A 24926-nucleotide genomic window follows, 5' to 3' on the forward strand; every position below is an offset into this window, starting at 1 on the left:
CTGTCCCATCATATGACTAGACTATCGTTCTGTAGAGGTCTATAGACTTGTGATGTGGGTTATGTATATAGGTTTTGGGCTTGTGTTTAGTGACTTCCTTAACGACCTTCGTGTGCCACATCTATTTTCGTGCGCTCTCTAGTGATCCATTTTGATTTCCTCATTTTTTTTATTCTGCTAACATACTCAGTGGGGATAAGGATATGTATGGGTGCCCAAATCAGGCACCAGTCACGACCTATAGAGTTGGGTCATGACAGAAGTAGTATCAGGCCAGTTCTTCCTTGGAATGTCTACAGACCGTGTCTAGTAGAGTCTTGTTTATCGGTGTGTTATGCACCACATCTATAAATAGGAGGCTACAGGACATTTAGGGTATTATATTTCTTTCTTGTCTTAGATCGTGCGATAGATCTATATTATCAGTATGATTCCTCCCTAACAAAATGAATTGTTATAGTTTTCAATAATGGCTCCGAGGAATGCAACGGCTGCCTAGAAAGGCAAATCAGTAGCATCGGGTGAGATTAGTCAGGCCCATAGAGTTACCAGGGCCTAACCTTAGCCTAAGCCGGAGACTGTGCCTCCGACAGCCAGCTCTACGATGTCCCCAGCATCAGAAGAGATTAGGGCAACACCAGCTGCAGATTAGAAGGAGGCTTCATAACCAGTTTTTGGAGCTTCAACACCTCAGCCTCTAGCTCCACAGCCAGGAGCTGAGGACAGGGCTATGCGGTATGCGGTCCAGATTTTGACTAGATTGGTAGTAGGCCAAGAGTATGGATGCAGTTTAGGAGGAGATCAGGTACATAGGCCAGATAGTTTGAGGGATCATGAGTTTCTAACCTGTAATCCTCTAGAGTTCTTCAGGAAAAAGCCCGAGAAAGATCCCCAGGAGTTCATTAAGGAGATGCAGCGTACATTACGTCTGATTAAGGCTTTGGCAATGGAATCATTTGAGTTGGCCTCGTATAGACTGCACGAGGTAGCTGCAAACTGGTATGAGTCCTGGGAGTTGTCCAGGGGCATAGTAGCTCCTCCAGCAATATGGGATGAGTTTTGGAGGTGTTCCTCAGACATTTCCTGCCTCCTGAGATGCGGAGAGCCAGGGTGGAATTTTTTTTTACTGTTGAGGAAGCAAGGCCCCAATTTTTGCGAGTATAGTTTGGAGTTCGACTCATTTGCCCGATATACACTCGCTTTAGTAACCGATATGACTGACAGGATGCACAGATATCTAATAGGGCTAGATCGGTATCTGGTTTATAGTTGTTTGGTAATGGCTGCCCAACCAGGGATGGATATCGCCCATATACAGGCACATGCATAGGGCATGGAGGACTGACATAGAGGATACCAGTTTGACCGAGATTTTTGCAGGAGTCAGCCCAAGAGGGCCAGGTCAGTCGGGTATTCTAAAGAATTCTGGAGCGGACCATCCTAGCAGCAAGGTAGTAGACAGCGCACCCAGCAAGCATGGAGTATGCCTCCACAGATCGGAGACCAGGTGGCGTAGGATATTCGGGAGCAGGTCCGAACTTCAGGGCTTCCAGTTCGTAGCCAGACAGAGACTCTAGTCAGATAAGGCCACCCAGGCTTTAGTGTTCTTATTGTGGCAGGTACAATCTAGGACAGTGCTACCGTGTTACAGGGGCTTGTTTTTCTTGTGGCCATCAAGGACATATGATGAGAGATTGCCTATATAAGGGTAGTTTGGGAGGTGCAGCTCGGCATACTAGATCAGCTGCTGGGTCATTATCTGTTTTGGTAGCTATGAGACCCATGGGGCAGGGTGCAGCTACACTGGCAGGCCGCAGTAGGGACCGTGGCGGGGTCTCTGGTTCTAGCGGTCCTTCCAACTGCACTTATGCTTTGGCCACCCGACAGGATTAGGAGGTATCTCTAGACGTGATCACAGGTACATTGTTGACCTTTTCCCATACTATATATGTACTAATAGATTCAGGCTTTACATTATAATATATTCCTCCATTGATGATTGATAAGATTGGGGCGAATGAAATATGGCTTCGACTAAACTCCTACATTACATTGTATGACTCGAGTACCAGTACTCAGACTAAATTGTGTACAATCTATCAAGAATACAAAGCACCCTATGGTGGTACTAAGGTTTCTTATAAGGGCAACTTAAAGTATGGATGATCTAACAGAGGGTATGGACATGGTGCATCATTTTAAATATGTTGGAATAGAATCATTTGCGCATGAATAGTTGAAAATAAATATAGGATGACATGGGTACATCCTAAAAGGGGGAAAGTACATAAGAGAAGTACAAGCATCGGAGAAAATCAACTGATGCTATCATATGTAAATGGGAATGCTTAAACTTCAAACGACATCCCATATGGAATGGATGGATTTCGAGGCCAACAATAAATAGATAGAAGCTGCGGTATCTGAGACCGTGTGAGGAACTATTGGTAGAGACCTTAACAGATGGATACGATCATTCCAGCACTAACGCACAGGATCCCATCAAAACTCTGAAGTTAAGCGAGCTTGGGCGATAGTAGTACTAGGATGGGTGACCCTCTGGAAAGTGAAAGAGGAAATAAAACACAAGTCTCCGTAACTATTACCTACGTCTATAAGTAATCCTAACCTTTGAAACACTGATATTGATTTCTCGATAAAAGTATATGTTATGGCAATGGGACAAAGAAACTCTCCATATAATCCACATAAGATCCGGAGGAAGGTTTTGGTTCACATTCGAGGATGAATATTCTAAAGGGGGGAAGGATGTTACACACTGTACTTTTGTACTTTGGAATTCTTCTTAAGCATCTTAAGTTTATGAAAAGGCTCTTAAGTTTCTTAAAAGTCGTCATGTGAGTCGGATAATCTATAACGCTATCAAATAATCCTAAGGGAAGGAGAAGGAGATACTCCATAAGAGAGAAGATTGAAACTAGGGTTATACGAATCTGGAAGAAGTTGGAGGTCAAGTAGTGAGTCGTAGGACTCAACTTATTGCGTAAGCTATTACTTAGGACATTTTACATACTAAGCTACTTGAGTACATATCGAGCTTAAGTATCAAGGAATAAATAGGCTCTTAAAGTGAGATGTGATTAAGAGCTCACGAAAGAGAAATAAGGAAATGACGCGCCTACTCGAAGCAAGTAGGTGATGCACCTACTTAGACAAGAAGATGATGCAAAACCAGTTTTTGGAGCCTCAGTACCTGAGCCTCTAGCTCCACAGCCAGGAGCTAAGGACAGGGCTATACGGGATGCGGTCCAGCTTTTGACTAGATTGGTGGTAGGCCAAGAGTATGGATGCGGTTTAGGTGGAGATCAGGTACCCAGGCAAGATAGTTCGAGGGCTCGTGAGTTTCTGACCTGTAATCCTCTAGTGTTCATTAAGACAAAGCCCGAGAAAGACCCCATGAGTTTATTAGGGAGATGCAGTATACATTACGTCTGATTAAGGCTTCGGTGATGGAATCGTTTGAGTTGGCCTCATATAGACTGCACGAGGTAGCTGCTAACTGGTATGAGTCTTGGGAGTTGTCCAATAGCATAGTCGCTCCTCCATCAATATGGGATGAGTTTTTGGAGGAATTCCTCAGTCATTTCCTAGCTCCTAAGATGTGGAGAGCCAGGGTGGACATATTTTTACTATTGAGGCAGCAAGGCCACAATGTTCACGAGTATAGTTTGGAGTTCGACTTATTCGCGTGATATACACTCGCTTTAGTAACTGATATGACTAACAGGATGCATAGATATCTGATGGTCCTAGGTCGATATTTGGTTTATAGTTGTTTTGTAATGGCTGCCCAGCCAGGGATAGATATCGTCCATATACAGGCACATGCTCAGGGCATAGAGGATCGACATAGAGGATACCACTTGGACCGAGATTTTGGCGGGAGTCAGCCAAAAAGGGACAGGTCAGCCGGGTATTCTAAAGAATTTTGGAGTGGACCATCCTAGCACTAGAGTAGTAGACAGCCCTCCTAGCCAGCATGGAGTATGCCTCCACATACCACAAATCGGAGACTAGGTGGCGTAGGATATTCGAGAGTAGGTCTGAATTTCAGGGCTTCCAGTTCGCAGCCAGATAGAGACTCTAGTCAGAGGAGGCCACCCAGGCTTTAGTGTTCTTATTATGGCAGGTACCATCTAAGACAATGCTACAATATTCAGGGGCTTGTTTTTCTTGTGGCCATCAAGGCCATATAATGAGAGATTGCCAGTATAAGGGTAGTTTGGGTGGCGCAGCTCGGCCTACTGGATCAACTACTGGGTCACCATCTATTTTGGTAGCTATGAGCCCCATAGGGCAGGGTGCAGCTATACTGGCAGGCCGCGGTAAGGACTGTGGCGGGGTCTCTGGTTCTAGTGGTCCTTCCAACTGCACTTATGCTTTGGCCACCCGACAGGATCAGGAGGTATCTCCAGACGTGATCACAGGTACATTATTGACCCTTTCCCAGACTGTATATGTACTAATAGATTCAGGCTTTACATTATAATATATTCCTCCAATGATGATTGATAAGATTGGGGCGAATGAAATATGGCTTCGACTAAACTCCTACATTACATTGTATGACTCGAGTACTAGTACTCAGACTAAATTATGTACTATCTATCAAGAATACAAAGCACTCTGTGGTGGTACTAGGGTTTCTTATAGGGGAAACTTAAAGTATGGATGATCTAACAGAGGGTGTGGACATGGTGCATCATGTTAAATATGTTGGAATAGAATTATTTGCGCATGCATAGTTGAAAATAAATGTAGGATGACATGGGAACATCCTAAAAGGGGGAAAGTACATAAGAGAAGTACAAGCATCAGAGAAAATCAACTGATGCTATCCTATGTAAATGGGAATGCTTAAACTTCAAACGAGATCCCATAAGGAATGGATGAATCTCGAGGCCAACAATAAACAGATAGAAGCTGAGGTATCTGAGACCGTGTGAGGAACCATTGGTAGAGACCTTAATAGATGGATATGATCATACCAGCACTAACGCACAGGATCCCATCAGAACTCTGAAGTTAAGCGAGCTTGGGCGATAGTAGTACTAGGATGGGTGACCCCCTGGAAAGTGAAAGAGGAAATAAATCACAAGTCTCCGTACCTATTTCCTACGTCTACAAGTAATCCTAACCTTTGAAACACTGATATTGATTGCTCGATGAAAGTATGTGTTATGGCAATGGGACAAAGAAACTCTCCATATAATCTACGTAAGATCCGGAGGAAGGTTTTGGTTTACATTCAAGGATGAATATTCTAAAAGGGGGAAGGATGTTACACCCCATACTTTTGTATATTGGAATTCTTCATAAGCTTCTTAAGTTTATGTAAAGGCTCTTAAGTTTCTTAAAAGTCGTCATGTGATTTGGATAATCTATAACGCTATCAAATAATCCTAAGGAAAGGAGAAGGAGATACTCCATAAGAGAGAAGATTGAAACTAGGGTTATAAGAATCCGAAAGAAGTTGGAGGTCAAGTAATGAGTCGTAGGACTCAACTTATTGTGTAAGCTATTACTTGGGACATTTTACATACTAAGCTACTTGAGTACACGTCGATATTAAGTATCAAGGAATACAAAGGCTCTTGAAGTGAGATAAGATGACGAGCTCATGAAAGAGAAATAAGGAAACGACGCACCTACTCGAAGCAAGTAGGTGATGCACCTACTTAGAAAAGTAGGTGATCCACCTAATTAGGTTCAAGTAGGTGATGCAACAGCTTGGAGTGGCCCCCACTTCCACGTGGCATTCCCTCATTGGTCGCATGGATGTAGTGGCCCAATAAAGGCTGGACATGTGTCACCCTTAGGGGTTGACATGTGTCACCCTTAGGGGTTGACATGTGTCACCCTTAGAGGATGACACTTGTCACCTCCATACGCAGCCTATAAATATATGTTACATGACTTATAACTTCATTTTGATCCCAAAACTTCAGCAAAGCAAAGGAAAAGAAAACCCTAATCTAAGAGAGAAAAGGACGATGGCTTAGGAGGAAAAAAAGGGTAAGTCCCAATTTCGCTCCATAAATTAATTAAACAGAGTATACCACGATGGCATGGAGGTATTAATAGTATAAAATTATGGCTTGGAGAAGTACTAAATGGATAACAATTAGTCCGCGCGATTTTAGCAAGTTTGAAGAGTTTTCGAGGCGCGATTTGGTGAGTTTTGGCCAATTTTGAGTAAGGTAAGGTCTTTTCATCCAATTTTAAGTTTATGGTGTTTTTATATGGTGTATTACATACATTTTATGCTGATGGAAGTGTAAAAATGTCATAGAAATATTTAACATTCGAAGCAAACTAAATTGGAGTTGCTATAGTTAAATTGTAGTCGAAGCAAGGTGTTTTGCTTGTGGTGTGCTTCTGCAGGTATGTGGTGGTGTGTTGTAGGAACTAAAACTATTCAAAAATAAGTGTGGGTTCTGTTGGTTTCAGCCACACAACCCCTTATTTCGTACAATTAAAGGTTTTGCGAAATAAAGACTAGAAACCCTATTTTGGTATTATAATTTTCAGCAAGTTGTTTGGAGCTTATGTTGTGTAATGTTGCCATGTTTCAGTTATATATGAGCTGCAGGTTATTGTTTTTTGTTGGCTGTAGTGATTAGGGATCGAATTGGAAATTCGGATAGGGCATGTTATAGGGGAGGTGCTGCCTGATTTTCGTGAACTCCTTAACTAACTAAGGAACTAGTCGACAAGGCAAGCGAGGAGATGAGTTATATCAATACTCGTCTATAACTTAAGATGCTGGAAAGTCGAGGGTTGTTGTTTCTCATATTTATTTTATGTTAAATAGGTTCAAGAGACAACGAGGCGAACCTGTTAAGAGTAATCCGTAAGAGGTATGTAAAGCATGTCCCTCTTTTCTTTTGGGCATGTCTTAGATTTAAGTGACAAATGATATGTGTATGAAGCCCAGAGTAATTCTATTCACAAGCTTTGAACATGATTCATGATTCATAATTCGTGTTCACTTCTGAATGTTAAGATTCTTAAAGTAGTTAAGCTCCTATTTCTCAAGTCTTCTATATGCTGAAAAGTAGTGTATGTAAAGATAACGTTTCCTTCTTTTGGCTTGTTTTTTGCATAAGTATGTAACTCTTAGACTTTCTTTTGGCATGTCTTCGGCATAAGTGTATTAATCTTATTCTATTTCTTGCCATGTTTTGGGCACAAATATGTAAAGCGAATCTTTCTTGTTGACATGGTTTTTATGAAGCAAGTATATGACTTTTATATGATTCCAAGGAAGTTCCTATTCGTAGAGCCGCTAGGATGGCCAACTTCTTGATTTTCCAAAAGATATTTGTTATGCCTTGATATGTGTATTTGATTCCCAATCTAAATAACCCCAACATCATTACCTACAACTTTTATGAAGACTATATTTTTATGTTTAAGAGGTTAATTAGGTTAAATAAATTAATTTTTGCAAGACATGGTGTTGTGAAGAAATCGAGTGTTTGCAGAAGAAAAATCCTATCTCACTATAGGATACTCCAAATCAGTTGATTCTTGAATGAAATGAAACAATTCATATGAACACACCACATCCTAATGAGGAAGTTATCTTGTTCAAACGCAGCTCCGAAAAAGGGTATTCCGTTTAAAGAAATTTCATCTAACTAACCATGGAAAGAGCTAGATCCATTTGACATCGCCCATGACATCAATAGTCCTCCATTTGACATCACCCATGACATCACAATCTTCCATTAAATTTTCAGATTTTTCTTTATAATTATTTTCATTATTGTTAGGTCCCTCTTTCACACCTATAAATACCCACCGTAATTCATCATTTTGTTCATCAAGCTTTCTCAAGCAACTCTTCTCTCTATACACTTATTTACTCATTCTAAAAATATATTTTTAGTCTTAGTAGTGTATAAATACTATTCTGGTAATTCATATACTCCGGATACTGCACAAAATGCTCCAACAAGGAGAAAAGGATAGGATTCAAGAGTGTTCATTAAATCTTTCGATTCTGAGTAACACTTCAGATTTCAGATATGTAAGGCTCAATGAGAGTATTCCTTCCACTCTCATTACTAAAGTATTTTGATTATATGATAAATTATGTTTATTTTCTTTAAGTTTTACTCTAAGTTATGTGGGTGTTTATCCATGGGTTCTTCCACCCATGTAGTCCAAAACTCTTTCAACTAAATCTCTTGATTTCAAGTAATATTTTCTTATAAGTAATTCTTATTTTTACTTAATAGCATGAATCATGGTTAAACTAATGATTATTAGTTTATTTTGATGCAACATGATTTCATATGTATGAATTGATGATTTGCAAGTAATTTCTCTATTTATCTCTTTAAAGGTTCTTGAAATTCATGGTGGATTGTTTAAACCATGATTTTTAATTAATGGATTTCAAAGTATTTATGCATATTAATTTAGATACATGTTCGCAAGTTGAATTGATTTGAACCCACCTAGTTTTACTATATTTTCAATGAAGTTTGACTTAAAAGCTTTGACTCCAAATGAATGTTTATGAAAGAAATGTCTATGATAAAAAGGGAGTCTTATAAAATAAAAGAATGATGAAGTGCTATGAATGATGGATTCTTTATGCTATAAGGATAATTCTTGCATATTTGAATCACCAAATGTTTTAATGAGCTATTCTACCGAATATGATGTTTTAAATTCTCAAAATATATGCTATAACTATTTTGAAGTATTAAACTATTCCGTGGGATTGACTTAGGACAATGGGTCATTGAGGTGGGATTCGATAAGGGAATCCTAGTAGAAACCCCTTGTCTCATTAGCTATGTGTCAACATAGGAGCCTTTGTAGGTTTAGGTTAATGGATCCATCAAATCCCTTAAAGTTAAAGTTAAAGAATGAATGTAAAGTTGACGCAGTTCTACCCTAGGTAAGTAGACTTTTCGACCAACGTATGGGTGTATGTTGGATTCATGCAATAGCTCACATGGTCTTAATGTCGGTTATAGTCAACTTTCCACAAATGAACATTTCAAATGCTATTTACATGGTTACTGATGCATGTATATATCCACATATGTATGACTTAAATGATATCTACTTGACTACTCATGCATGCACTCATTTATGTACTTTATCTTATAAATGTCCTAAATGTTTTACTTTTTTATGCATTCCTACATACTTAGTACATTCAAAGTACTAACGCATACTCTCTTGCCTACATGATATCACCATGTAGGGACCAGTGCTCCTCCTTGTTCTCCTTTACATGGCTAGTTGAGATTTTGTTTGAAGGCTGCTTTTGGTGAGTTCCCATATTTTGGGAACAATACTCCTTTATCTTTCTAGCTTATGATATGTTGAGATTTTTAGATACTTACTATGACATTTCTTTTTATTATGATTGATGATGAGCTAGGGACTTGTCTTAGCCCCATTAAATCTAAAAGTTAGATGTATTGTTAGACATATGCAAGTTGAAGATTTACTATTATGATTTCTGCCTGTTTATTTATTGTCATTACCTATGAAAGGCTAAAAGAATATTGAGAGGATTCATTCAGGTACTTCCGAGTTCCTCATTCATCATATCACATCTAGGCCCTAGGATTGGGTTGTGACACTACTACTACCTCAAATGCAAGTAAGTAAAGAGTGAAATAAAGACTGAAGATCTCCTCTGAATGCTAAAAGGTCTTACTAAAAGCTAGATGGACAACTGATCTTCAATGATGCACCTATTGAGGATCTCTATCCTTGTGTCTGCATCATAAAATAATGCAGCGCCAAATGATATCAATGCATGGAATGTACAATATATAAAATACCTAGAAAAAAACTCACTCAAAAATACTCACTCAACTCAACTCAATTAATGCTCAATAAATGCAACTCAATGAAGCATTCAATGTATAAAAAAGACAATGCTTTATAAAAATATAGATATTAAATGCAATCAATATAAAAGTAGTAGTTTACTCTTTGGGGAGTTTCTCCAACCGACAACATCAGTATAAGACTCGTGATGATACAACAAACAGTCGTCATTGCCACAATCATCCAATACCTTAATAGGGTAAGAGATGCAACTCATCTCATGCATCTATATAAAATTCCTCAATGAGGTTGTGGGGAGTCTCTCGAATAAATGACATGATCATATCCTATGATGGCTACATAGTTTATGGAGTTTGAGTTATTTTATATTCTTACCCTAATCGATACTTAATACTACTCCCAAAATATATTTATTATGCTCATATCTCAAGTGAGTGTAAGTACACAATTAACTTATTTAGTCTCATTGGACTTTTCTCGATAACACAACTCTTCTCAATTCATCTCTTCTATTCAAAAAGATTATTTTCTAAACACAAGAAATGCATTTAAAAAACATAGATTGACTTCTCAGCTTAATCTCAAAATAAATATTTAAATGTATTAATACTCAACTCATTTAGACTCAATAATGATGATGCTAAAAATAGTAAATAAGAGATTTCTCAAAACTCAACTCATGCTTAAACTCTTTCTCAATTAAAAGATGAAATTTACCATTCTTTAAACACAAAACAATGCATAAAATAAATAATGCAATTGTTCAACTAAGGTTCATGTGAAGGCAAACATGAACCATAATATCAAGAACTTGAACTCATATGGATGATCTCAATATCAATAAATATATAGGGAATTCAATGAAAGATTCATAATCAACTCAAAGCTCAATATACAGGATTGAAACTTAAACTCAAAATTCAACTCGATAGAATGAAGATGTAGGGCACGAGAAAAAACCTAGTCCAACATTGTGATTAGCCTTACATGCCTGGAAGAATAATGGTCTAAGAAAAACTCAAAGAAATTGGTTGAAATGCTTGAACCCTAGGTTCTACTCTTTTCTCTAATCGTTGCTCTCAAAATATTCTAAATGATAATGAGAGAAAAGACTTGTTGGGTATTGATAAGGGATTAATTTTAGTCCAAAAATATATTGGTTTTAGTTTGTGAAAGGTGGAAAAGTTAATTTTACCCCTTATTAAAACTGACTTATGGCCACCTACAGGTCCTTCTATGGACTATAGAGTATTTTACAGACAGTAAAGTCTTCTACAGACGTAGAAGTCCAATCACAAAAGCTTGGGTCCAAAATAGGACCTCAATGGTTCATCGATCCTTGGAACTATGACCACCCTTCTACGGGTCGTAGACCATGAGACGGGTCATAAAGACCACTCATGGAACTCAATTGGGGGTTTGTGACTTGGGGACTACGGGTCCCTCTACAGCTCATAAACTCCTCTACGGGTCGTAGACTCGGCTTATAAAAAAGAGCTCAAATTCCAGTAGCTAATAAAATATGTCATTGGGTCTATAAGGAGACCTTACGGGTCGTATAACATCTTACAGGCTGTAAAGATGGATGGTAGATATGGTTCCCTTTAGCTCAGATTTGGCTAAGTGTGAAAGGGATCTACGAGCCCCTATTATGGCTCATAGAACACTCTATGAGTCATAAAGTGTGCTTGTACACCACTAACAATGTTTTCCTTAAGCTTTTCTCACATTTTCTCTTGTCTCCTCGGGATCGGTCTAAGTTAAACTAGTATGGGGTGATACAATATATCCCACTTGAGATCATTCATCCTCAAATGGTGATCAAGATTATATTTTTTAAGGCACAAGTATGATGCAAGAACACAAAGACTCAACTCAAAAATAACTACTCAAATACTCAAGAAGGCACTAAACTGTGAGATAGGAAAATGAATATTACCTTAAACATCAATACTAGGATGAATGAATAGATACATGCACTTGGATTTCATAGCCTCTTTGGCTTTTTATATAGCCTCCTCAACAAACTGATTTCTCCACAAGAATTTGACTGATATGACCTCTTTGGTCCTCAATTTATGAACTTGAAGATCATGAATTTGGAAAGGAATCTCCTCATAGGACAAGTATCTTTCACACTAATTTTTTTTTGTAGGAACAATGAGTGAAGGATCTCCCAAACATTTCTTAAGCATGGAGACATGGAACACTAGATGAACAACAACTAACTTTGAAGGTAATTCTAACTCAAAGCGACATTGCCAACTCTCTTTATAATATAGTAAGGACCAATGTAATGGGGACTAAACTTCCCCTTCTTCCCAAATCTCACAACACCTTTCATGAGAAAAACATTCAGATACACAACAATCATTCACCTTAAATTCTAAGTCTCTTTTTCGAACATCAGTGAAGGGCTTTTAACAACTTTTCACTATCTTCAACCTCTCATTGATGATTTTTACTTTCTCCATATCTTGATGCACTAAGTCTGGCCGTATCAACTCAGCTTCACCAACTTTGAATGAATTAATTAGCGATTTTTATCTCCTCCCATAAAGGTCATCATAAAGAGGTATCTAAATACTCGAATGAAAACTATTGTTATAAGCAAACTTTATAAGAGGCAAGTGATCATCCCAGCTACATTTGAAGTCACTAACACAAGCTCTTAACTTGTGCTCAAGAGTCTAAATTGTATGCTCTTCCTGACCATCTGTTGAAGGATGGAAAGCGATATTAACACAACAACAATTGTGATATATGGCTACAAAATTACTAGCTACGATACAAAATTCGTCACTGATTGTTCACTTTTTGTGAAAAAAGTTACATTTCGTGCTTAAATACATTAGGTGCATACTTTTAGGGATGAAACATAAAAATTCGTAGCAAAATTTTATCCACTAAAATTTTCCACCAAAAAATAAATTAGCGCCATTTATTGAATGATCTTAGCTACGAAATCAAAATTATTAGTGACACATTATTTTGTCACTAAATGATTTACTTATTTGTGATAAATCATTTTTGTTTCTAAAATCTATTAAATTTTGGACATGGAAAACTTTTGTCACAAAAGATATATTGATACAATAATGATGAATTAAAAATTGTAGTTAATCATTATAAATGTTAACCACAAAATTTTATATTTAATCGTGACCTTATTTTTTGTTACTAATAGATTGAATTATTAGTGACAGTAAATTGGTAGTGATTCTTCTCCAGGATATCATTTAAATACAATAAGATTCCACGATCTTCATCCTATACTACTTGAAACTTATGAACTTTTTTCATCTAGAAGTGAAAAATCCTCAAATTTGCTTTGTAAATGCAATCGTTCAATAATGTTCTTTAGAAATATTTATCACATGATCCAAGAATACTTATCACCTAATCCATGAATATGAATTTCTCTCTTTTATTATTTTATTTTTTAATTATTATTAATTGTTGCATTCGTTATTTGAATAATTTTTCAATAGCTTCGAACATATAATCAAAGATTTTGGATTAATTGAGTTACTTTGGACCTCTTTGGAGGGATACAACCGAAACTCAAAACCTTAAACTTGGCCCATATTTTGTTTTATTATATTTTGATTCTTTGTTTTTGGGAAAGCCTACTAATTAGACAAATATTCATACCATATATATTAATTCTCCCTATAGTTTGAAATAATTAGATATTATTTCACTAATTAATAATTTCATATAAAATTGCAAGTCAAATACACCCAGATACACGTATTTTTGTTACCATATACACTAAAATAGAAAGAGAGACAAGTGAGAGAAAGAGAGAGGAGAGCGAGAGAACAAGAGAGGCAAACGAGAGAAGGAGAGGAGGGTGTGTGAGATAGAAGAGAGGCGAGCGAGATAGTATATGTGCCTCAGATAAATGCGAATCACACTAGATACATGTATTTGGTATCCAAAAGAGGTGAGCGAGAGAGGAGAGTGGCGAGTGAGATAGGAGAGAGGCAAGCAAGAGAGTCAGATACATGCAAATTTACTTAAATATAATATATCTAGAATAAATTACACCTAATTTTGATCTCATATATTCGAGATACATGTATCTGGACGAGCAATATTGAAGCTCAAATTCTGGTAAGTTTCGTAATAATAAAAAGTGAAGGGAAGGGAGGTAATTATGTACTAAACTAGTGAGATTTCTCTAAGTTGCCACTTTTTTTCTCACTAGTTAAGAGTACGTGTAATGTACTTGTCTATCGCGTTAATTAATAATAATATATATATATATATATATATATATATACATGAAAAAATATATGAAAAAATAAATTGTTATATGTATGTTATAACAAATTTCTCTCTCCTCTCTCCCTGTACTATCTCTTCTGTCTTTCTGCACTCTTGCTTGCCTCTCTGCTCTCTCTCTATCTGCCCTCTCCCGCTGACCTCCTCCTCTCTTTTGTAATACAAATACAAATTGTAATTGCCAATTATACAAATTATTTTCAATGCTACAAAATACAATGAGTTCCAATGATACACACCCCTTATCTACGATTCAAAATAATATAAACGATATCAATGATACAAATACAAATGGTATAAGTATATGTGAATACAAATATAATTTATTACGAAATAAAACATTGATACAAATTATATTTGTTGATACAGATTCAATTTCTTTAATATACTTGAATCGGATAAAATTTTGTAATTGCATTCATTGATACAATTGTATTCAGTGATACAAATTTTATTCATTAATATATTTGACACAAATTAGTTGTATCAACGAATACAATAATTTTTTTATACAATTGTATTTGTGAAACAGTTATTGATCATATATAAATTAATTGTATCTCTGGCCTTTCTCCCCTCTCTCTCTCTCTCTCATATCTCGTTCATCTCTTTCTTCCCTTTTCCAATATTGCTCGCCTCTCTCCTTCTTCTAACATATAGCTAGTTTTTGATACAATTGTATTTATTGATACAAATCAATTGTGTTTGTGATAAAATTTATTAATTAAATATACAAATGAATTATTTTTCTCTCTCCTAGATCTTGCTAGCCTCTCTCCTCCTCTCCCAATCTCGCTCGTTGCTCGCCTCTTTCTCCTAAATCCTGCTCGCCTCTCTCCTTCCGCTCCCAATCTAGCTCGCTGTTCTCCTCTTTCTCCTAGATCCACCTCTCTCCTCCTTCTAACATTTATCTATAAATCGTAATTAAGCAAAATATAACTATACATCTCTAATTAAGCTCAAATTATAGTCATTTTTGAAATTTTCCTCTTACTTTCTAGGTATATTATTGTCGTGAAAATTATTTCGCACCATTTCTATATTATCGCATAAAAATTTAAATGATTCAAATAGAAAAATTATAGTTCATAGATAAAATATAAAAAGAGTACTATTTCCTAATATTTACACACAGATTAAGGATTCGTAAATCTAAAAGGGAAGATATTTTAGTTGAATTAATTTTTTCTTTCTTGTAATTATCTTAATTTTTAGCAAATTAATTAAACTATAAAAAATTATTTGGTTATAATTATATAGAAAATGTGTAATAAGGACTTCTAAATCTAATGAGTCTTGTTGCATGAAAATATCCTATTTTATTTTGGTGTTATTTTTTTTAATTTATAAATTAATTATTATTTTATCATTTTTAGTTCTAAACCTCTTCTTAGGATTCATGTAATTTTATTATAGTCACGTTACCACCAAGCCTACCCATAGACGATTTTGGCCAAGAACCATATTTAGTTCTAAACCACTCCTCATATAATTATGATTCATGTAATTTTATTGTAGTCACATTATTATCATTATTTTAGAATTTATTTCCAAGGGTGCTCATGCTTCTAATATAGTATATATTATTTGGGCCACACACTCCGAGGTTACTTTAATTACATCACTAAAATTATTCTTTTTTAAATATAAAATTTATGGATCCTTACGATTAATATGTACAATTATTCTAATATTAAGCTTGTTCATGGGCACACATAACATTTTGATCATATACAAAATTATTTTAAATTTTTTGCATTTTTTCAAAATAATATTTGTGAAGTAAAAATGTTGTAATAATTGATAACACAAAATTCAAAAATAAAAATATAATTTTAATATTTAATAAAAAATTATTAAGTGGAAGCATGAAAATATAATTTTAGGAATTTTATAGGAAAATATTAGGGGACTTTTAATTATTTTACCTTCCCTCCACTTTTAATGTGTTAAATTTACTCTCTCACCCATTCCCCTTTTCCTCCCCATTTCTCTCCCAGTAAATGTCATGATCCGAACTAGGGCCAAGCCACGACATGGCGATCAGGATGCGAGAGATCCCAACCATAAGCCGTATTAGCATACATCGCATACATAAGGTAAAGAAGTATTTTAAAAGTAAGCTGAAGAAATAAACTCAAGGGGATAGGACTAAGGCAAACCAACTTAGAAGATGTCTAAACCAGACTACATCATAAGCCTCAAAACATACCTCTAGTCTAGTCTTTGTTGGGGGCTTAGGACAAGCTCCTAGCTCACCCTAACAATAGAAGAAAGTCATGTAACAACAAAAACAAAATTCATGTCCTCGATAGAATGAGGAATCACCAACTCTTGATATCTAATTAACTCTAGCCACAAATAGGATGGTCGTGAGTGTCGTCCTCCCCTACATTATGAGGCAATGTGGGAAAAATATGCGTTAGTGCATTTGAATTTACTAGGTATGTGAGGTATGCATGAACAAGTAAAGGAACATAATCAATATATCATAAGATTCATGATGTCACGACCCAAACTTAGGGCCTAGACATGACACGACAAATGAGACACCCGGAGGTACCTCACCCAAGCCTCTTAGCATTCATTAAGCATTTCATTGGTAATGAGAAACAAATCGAGCAGAAACATAAGGGATATAGGGACTAAGGGGCTTCACATTAATAAGAGTCAAAGACAACATAAACTCCTTTACTATGTCCAACAATACCTTCTACATTAAAACTTGGCGGGGGCTAAGAGATGTCCCTAGCTCACCTTCAAGATTAAGTTAAAATACCAAACTTAATTTAAGTGTCTAAATATAACATAAGATAGATAAGGTAGGAGTATCGTTCTCGGAATATGGGAACTCACCAAAGTGGTAGCCTTTAATGCTCAACTTAGCCACGAGGAGGAGAGTGTGGAGTGACGCCGGTCCCTACATGGTGATATCATGTAGGCAAAAGTATGCGTTAGTACTTTGAATGTATTAAGTATGCGAGTGTGATATGAAATAAAGAACATAAGAGAGAGACATATATAGGCAATATGCATAAGTGAATGCATGCATGAGAAACAATCATATGAATCCTTAAATCATTCACTTTATGGGAAAATGACCTAAACTGACATTTAAGACCATGTGAGCTATTACATAGAATCCAACATAACCCCCTACATTAGCACAGGGAGACTACTTTACGGGTAGAACTCCGTCCACTTTAAATCACTCTTTTAACCTTTACTTTAAGGGCTAATTGTGGATCCTCTAGCCTAAATAGCCTACAAGAGCTCCTATGTTGGCGCATAGTTAATGCAACATGAGACTTTACTTAAGGACCCCTTAGGTTGAGTCCACATCTACATGCTATATTCGGTGCTACATCAACCCCATGAAATAATATTTAAATATTATAATAACTTAAGCATTGTATAACTTTAGACATCAAATCATCATCGGTGGAATAGCTCATTAAAACATTTTATTTGATTTGAATATGTGAGAATTGTCCTTTGACATTGAATCATTTATTTGGCTAAAAGCCATCATCATTCAATCATTTCACAAGACTCCCATAAACATAGCCAATTAATTCATAAACTTTTATTTGTAGTCAAAACTTTTAATTCAACTTCATTTCAACATAAGAAGACTAGGTGGGTTCACTTTGCATAACTTTCAAATACATTTAATGCATGAGAGTGATGGAAATGTATTATATGAAACATCTTAAAACAACTCACAATATACACTTTAAAACTACCTTTCAAGCCCTCATATAAGAACCCTAACAAAATCATTCATTTCATGAAATGTAGAGTCAATATATATTAATTTAAGTAAATAAACTTCAAATATACCATAATATATGTATTTGGCATCATCAGGTAAAAGCTCATAAGAATTCACTAATTAGAATTTAAAATATCAAGCTGACAAAATATTTGGGCTCCATGGGTGGAAGAATCTATGGATGAAAACCCACACACCTTACTTAATTTCACTAAGAATTGAAGAAGAACCTTGAAGAAATTGGAAGCCTTAGCTTGAATTTGGAGAGAAACCTTAAGGGACCTTGTGAGTTCTTGAGAGAATGAATTGAATAGGAGGGGGGTCTTGAAGAGAAGAATGTCTACAGACTTTGAACTTGGCCATAAAAGTGTCTAGGTTCATTGAACTGAACCTTGTAAAAGACATAATTGCCCTTCATTAAACCTGGAAAATTGGCCCTACGGAACCCTTATATAGGTCGTCGTCAAAACGACGAGTCGTCCAAATGACCCGTCTTGCAGGCTTGAGAAAAGAGCCTAAAACATAGTCTCTGAAGTTTACGAATGACCATTGTATACGACCGTTCCTCTCAGGAATGGTCCATTCTCAAGGCTCGTTCTATAGGTTGGAAAACCTGTAAAATTCAAATCTCTAAAGTTAGCTTACAAGGGGTTTCTATGACCAGTCTTCTTAGGAACGGTCCGTTCTCAAGGCTCGTTCTGTATGTCTGAAAATCTGCAAAATTCAAGTCTCTAAAGTTAGCTTATGAGGGGTTTCTACGACCCGTCTTCTCGAGAATGACTCATCTTATAAGGTCGTAGAACCTCTCCTAATGGGAACTCCAATTTTCTTCTCAAAGAGTCTCTCTACAACACAACCTTATGAGCCGTAGAAGGCCCTACGAGCTGTAGAGGGACTCTTTTATATGAATGGGTTCAAAATCTCGAGACTTTTCTCATTGGTTCAGACTTTATGACTTACGGGGTCTTACAATATCTCCCCCTTGGAAACATTCGTCATCAAATGAGATTAACTTATCATAGAAAGGACACGGGAAGAGGACTAGCAACCCATCAAGACCAAAATGACATATGCAATGCATAAAACATGAGATCTTTAAACTTAGCATAAAACATGACTTTAAAATTTAACTTTATGAACATGCATGCATGTGAGGACGTTATAAAACTGAAACATAGGAGTCTAAAACATTGAGCATGAGTAACTTCGTATCTTAGACTTGAGTAGAATGAAAAAGATGAGGGTAACTCTTTCCTTGTTGAATTTTCAACTTGTTGATTCCTCCATAGGACTTTAACAGATGCAACTTCCTTGTTCCTCAATCTCTTAACTTGCCAGTCCAAAATTTCAACCTGGACTTCTTCATAGGTCAAGTTTTCTTCAATATTTACTATTTCCTAAGAAATAATGGAACTAGAATCACCCATACATTTTATCAACATAGAGACATGGAACACTAGGTCAACCATGGCAATCTCCAATGGAAACTCCAACTAATAAGAAACTTTGCCTACACGTCTCAAAATTTAATATGGCCCTACATACCTAGGGCTTAATTTCCCCTTTTTACCTAATCAAACCACACCTTTCATGGGAGAAACCTTCAAACACATCCAATCACCCACATCAAACTCAAGATCCCTTCTTCTAGTGTCGGAATATGACTTTTGATGACTTTGAGCCATCTTCAACCTTTCTCTAATGATCTTCACCTTCTCTAAAGCATCAAGTACCAAGTCAGGGCCCAATAAGGTCATCTCACCTACTTCGAATCAACCAACTAGGGATCTACATCGTCTCTCATACAAAGCCTCAAATGGCATCATCTCAACACTTAAGTGATAACTATTATTATAGACAAACTCGATGAGAGGTAGATGATCATACCAATTTCCTTTAAACTCCAACACACAATCCCTTAACATATCCTCTAGTGTTTGAATTGTCCTTTTATCTTTCCCATCAGTTTGAGGATGGAATGAGGTGCTCAACTTTACCTTAGTACCAAGGCCCTTGTGAAACGATCTCCAAAAATGAGAAGTGAATTGGGTACCATGATCCAAAATAATAGACAATGGCACACCATGAAGCCTCGCCAACTCCTGATTATACAACTTGGCATAATCTTCGGCCCTATAGGAAGTCTTAACCGCTAGGAAGGGAGACAACTTAGTCCTTCTATCAACAATTACCCAAATAGAATCATGTCACTTCCGAGTGTGAGGCAAACCTACTATAAAATCCATATTAATATCTTTCCATTTCCAAGTAGGGATTTTAATATCTTAGGCTAGACCACCCGGACTTTGATGTTCTGCCTTCACTTGTTGACAATTCAGATAATCGTACATGAACCTTGCTATGTCCTTCTTCATGCCACCCCACCAATACAACTCCTTCAAGTTAAGATACATTTTTGTCGAACTGGGGTGAATGAAGTATGCAAAATTATGTGTCTCCATCAATATCAAACTCCTTAGGCCATTCACATCCGGAACACATAACCGACCTTGGTAATATAACACCCCATCTCTCCCTTTTGAAAAGACCTCTACCTTCTTTTTCTTCAACAAATTCTTTTACTCAACAAGTGTCGGGTCAAGTTCTTGTTTCGACTTGACATTAAATACCAAAGAGTATTCATACCCATTTCGGACAATCATACCACCATCATCGGTACAATGCAACTTTACCCCTAATCTAGCCAATCGGTGAACAACTTTCACCAACTCCCTTTTTCCTTCATCAACATGGGCCACACTCACCATAGACACTCTACTAAGTGCATCAGCAAGCACATTAGCTTTACCCGGATGATAATGCATACTCATGTCATAGTCCTTGAGGAGCTCTAACCACTTTTTTTATCTTAGATTCAGGTCTTTTTGTATGAACATATATTGAAGGGTTTTACGATCGACATAGAGGTAGTGTCGCCGAATTTTCAAATAAAAAATCACGTCCGCCAACTCAAGATCATGGGTAGGGTAGTTACCCTCATGCACTCTCAATTACCTAAAAGCATAGGCTATGACCTTACCATTTTGCAATAAGACACAACCCAAGCCAATCTTCGAGGCATCATAATAAAACACAAGCCCTTTTAATCCTTCCAATACTATCAAAATAGGAGCGGGGGTAATTCGATCTTTCAAGGTTTGGAAACTCCTTTCACACTCATCCGTCCATATGAATTTCGCTTTCTTTTGAGTCAACTTTGTCATAGGCGATGAGATGGAAGAAAACCATTCAACGAATCTTCTATAGTAACCGGCTAGACCCAAGAAGATCCTAATGTCCAAAGGAGACAATGGTCTAGTCTAATTCTTGACCGAGTCTATTTTCTTAGGATCAACCTTAATCCCCTCGCTGGACATTATGTGACCAAGAAAGGCCACCTCCTTCAACCAAAACTCACACTTGCTAAATTTTGCAAACAAGTTCTTATCCCTTAATGTTTGGAGCACAACCCTCAAATGATCCTTATGTTCCTCGTCACTTCAAAAGAAAATCAAAACATCATTAATGAACACCACAACAAAAGTATCAAGATAGGGTTTGAACACCCTATTCATTAAGTCTATGATTACCGCCGGTACATTCGCTAACCTAAAACTCATTACCACAAACTCAAAGTGACTATACTTTGTCCGAAATACCATCTTGGGAATGTCACACTCCCTCACCCTTAGTTGGTGATAGTCAGACCGAAGGTCAATCTCGGAGAAGTGACTCTTCCCTTATAGTTGATCAAACAAGTCACTTATCCTAGGAAGTGGATACTTATTCTTAATAGTCACCTTATTCAATTGTCGTTGGTCTATGTACATTCGAAAAAATCCATTCTTCTTTCTTACAAATAGAACTAGGGCACTTCACGCTAAAATACTTGGCCATATGAACCCCTTTTCTGACAAATCCTTTAATTGCTTCTTCAATTCCTTCAATTCCACCGGGGCCATTCAGTAAGGAGGAATAGAGATAGGTTGGGTATCAGAAAGGAGATTGATATAAAAATTAACTTCTCTTTCGGGAGGAACACCGGGAAGGTCATCGGGAAAAACATTGGGAAACTCACTGACTACGGGGATCGACTCAAAAGGAGAAATTTCAGATTTGACATCCCTTACTCTTACTATGTGGTAAATCCAATCCTTAGGAATCAATTTTTGAGCCTTGAGACAAGAAATGAATCTAAACTTCACCACCAAATCACGACCCTCCCATTCCAAAATAGACTCATTTAGGAATGAAAAATTGATTCGACGAGTCCTATAATCTATTGAAGCATAAGATGCATGCAACTAATCCATCCCAAGGATATCATCAAAATCTACAATGTCAAGCTCTACAAGATCACAAGGAATGACTTTATGCAAGAGAGACACGGGACAACCCCTATAGACCTTACTAGCCACAACCAACTCACCCATGGGGGTAGACACCAAATAAGGATCTACCAACATTTCGGGAAATATATCAAACCTATTAGCTAAGAATGGAGTAAAAAATGACAAGTTTGCACTCGGGTCCAACAATACATATACATCAAAAGTAAAGATCCTTAACGTACCGATAACAACATTTGGTGCTTCCTCAACCTCTTGCCTCCTATGCAATGCATAGAAACAGTTGGTGCATTTGCCACCTCCTTAAGCTTATTGGCCATGAGAAACTTGGCCTTGAGGCTTACCACCACCACTACCTCTACAATCCTAGGCATGATGACCCGGCTTTCTATATTTTAAATACGTATTTTTGCCCGCCAAATACTCCCCTTTGTGGGTCTTCCCACATTTCCTACATGGGGGAAAAGCTTGGGTACCAATGTTATCTCTTTGGACCATTGAGTTTGGACCTTTGTCCTTGTTGAATTTAGAAGGAGGAGTATTGGTGGAAATTTGTCCCACGAACCATTTACCACTTTTATCTTTGCTATTTCTACCATACTCAGACCTTTGAAGGTTTAACCCTCAACCATCCACTCTAGCCTTTTTGAACCCTCTAGACCATTCCCTCAACTTCTCTTATTCGATTTATTTGGCATAAGTCATCAACCGGAATGCCATTTTGCACTCCTTTGACCAATATGGCCATTTTGCACTCCTTTGACACTAAGCTCGAAACACCAAAAATAAACTCACTCATCCTTTCTAGGGGTCAGCGACCATAAAAGGAGCATACTTGGACAATTTTGTGAACTTGAGGGCATTCTCCCTCACACTCATACTCCTTTGGAGGAGGTTGATGAACTATGGATTTTGGACTCCCTAAGCTCCAATGGGAAGAAACGGTCAAGAAAGTCACTTTTGAACTCTTTTGATTCTATTAGTCCCCTTTCTTCGTTCCTCTCAACAATCCATTGCTCATACCACACTCGAGCCACACCCTTTAGTTGATAGGCCACTAGATCTGCCTTTTCATTCAGTGGCACACCCATGATTTCCATGAACCGATACACCTCCTCACTGAACTTCATAGGGTCCTCATCTAGTTCAGAACCATCAAACTCGGGTGGATTCATCCTTTGAAAATCCTGAATCTGAGAGGCTAGATTTTTTACTTGAGGAGAAGGGACACCTTGATTCTCTTGGTGGTCTACAACTTGAGACAACAATGCAATGATGTTTCAGAACTCGACATGAGTTACCTCTTTCTCATGTTGTGGGATATCCGAAACTGGAGGAGCTTTTTCGTCATCATCAACCCTTTCTCTTAGAGGTTCTCTTCCATGAAACATTATCTAAAGAACATAAAATTTATTGTTAGTTATAGGAAAACTTAGGACACTCTAGGGAACGAAATGAATTGAAAGAAGTGAAGACCTTCCTAAATGTCTCATAGTCTCCTATTCATAGTAGTGGCCCACTACACAACCATGAACAAGACCCTATTTGACACAGTATGTTGAACTCCGAGGACCATTTCAAAACCTCGTGCTCTGATACAAATTTTTTCATAATCAAAGCCGAGGACCTAGACGTGACACGACGAATGAGACACCTGGAGATATCTCACCCAAGCCTCTTAGTATTCATTAATCATTTCATTGGTAATGATAAAAAAATCAAGCGAAAATATAAGGGATATAGGGAATAATGGGATTCACATTAATAAGAGTTAAAGACAACATAACATCCTTTACTATGTCCAATAATACCTTCTACATTAAATCTTGGCGTGGGCTAAGACATGTCCCTAGTTCACCTTCAAAATTAAGTCAAAATACCAAACTTAATTTAAGTGTCTAAACATAATATAACCAAGATAAAATGGGATTGTCATTCCTAGAGTATGGAAACTCACCAAAGTGGTAGCCTTCAATGCTCAACTTAGCCATGAGGAGGAGAGTGGGGAGAAAAGCCGGTCCCTACATGGTGATATCTTGTAGGAAAAAGTATTCGTTAGTAATTTAAATGTACTAAGTGTGTGAGTGTGCTATGAAATAAAGAACATAAGAGAGAAAAATATATAGGTAATATGAATAAGTGAATGCATGCATGAGAAATCATGAAATGAATCCTTAAAATATTCACTTTATGGGAAAAAGACCTTAACCTACATTTAAGACCATGCAAACTATTATATGGAATACAACATAACCCCCTATGTTGGCACGGGGAGACTACTTGCCGGGTAGAACTCCGTCCACTTTAAATCATTTCTTTAACTTTGACTTTAAGGGCTAACTATGGATCCACTATCCTAAATAGCCTACAAGGGCTCCTATGTTGGCGCATAGTTAATGCAACATGAGACTTACTCAAGGTCCCCTTAGGTCGAGTCCCCATTTATATGCTACATTCAGTGCTACGCCAACCACACGGAATAACACTTAAATATCATAATAGCATAAGCATTGTATAACTTTAGACATCATATCATCATCGGTGGAATAGCTCATTAAAATGTTTCATTTGATTCGAATATGTGAGAATTGTCCTTTCACATTGAATCATTTCTTTGGATAAAATCCTTTTTATTATCATTCAATAATTTCACAAGACTCCCT

The 24926-nt window shown here is 37.0% G+C and overlaps 1 pseudogene; it reads left to right on the forward strand.

Annotated features, from left to right (window-relative positions):
* The first annotated feature begins 4995 nt into the window (after positions 1–4995).
* Positions 4996–5115, forward strand: LOC129901847 (5S ribosomal RNA; annotated as a pseudogene).
* The last annotated feature ends 19811 nt before the right edge of the window (positions 5116–24926 follow it).

This window comes from Solanum dulcamara, chromosome 8 (genome assembly GCF_947179165.1).
Source record: "Solanum dulcamara chromosome 8, daSolDulc1.2, whole genome shotgun sequence".
NCBI lineage: Eukaryota > Viridiplantae > Streptophyta > Magnoliopsida > Solanales > Solanaceae > Solanum > Solanum dulcamara.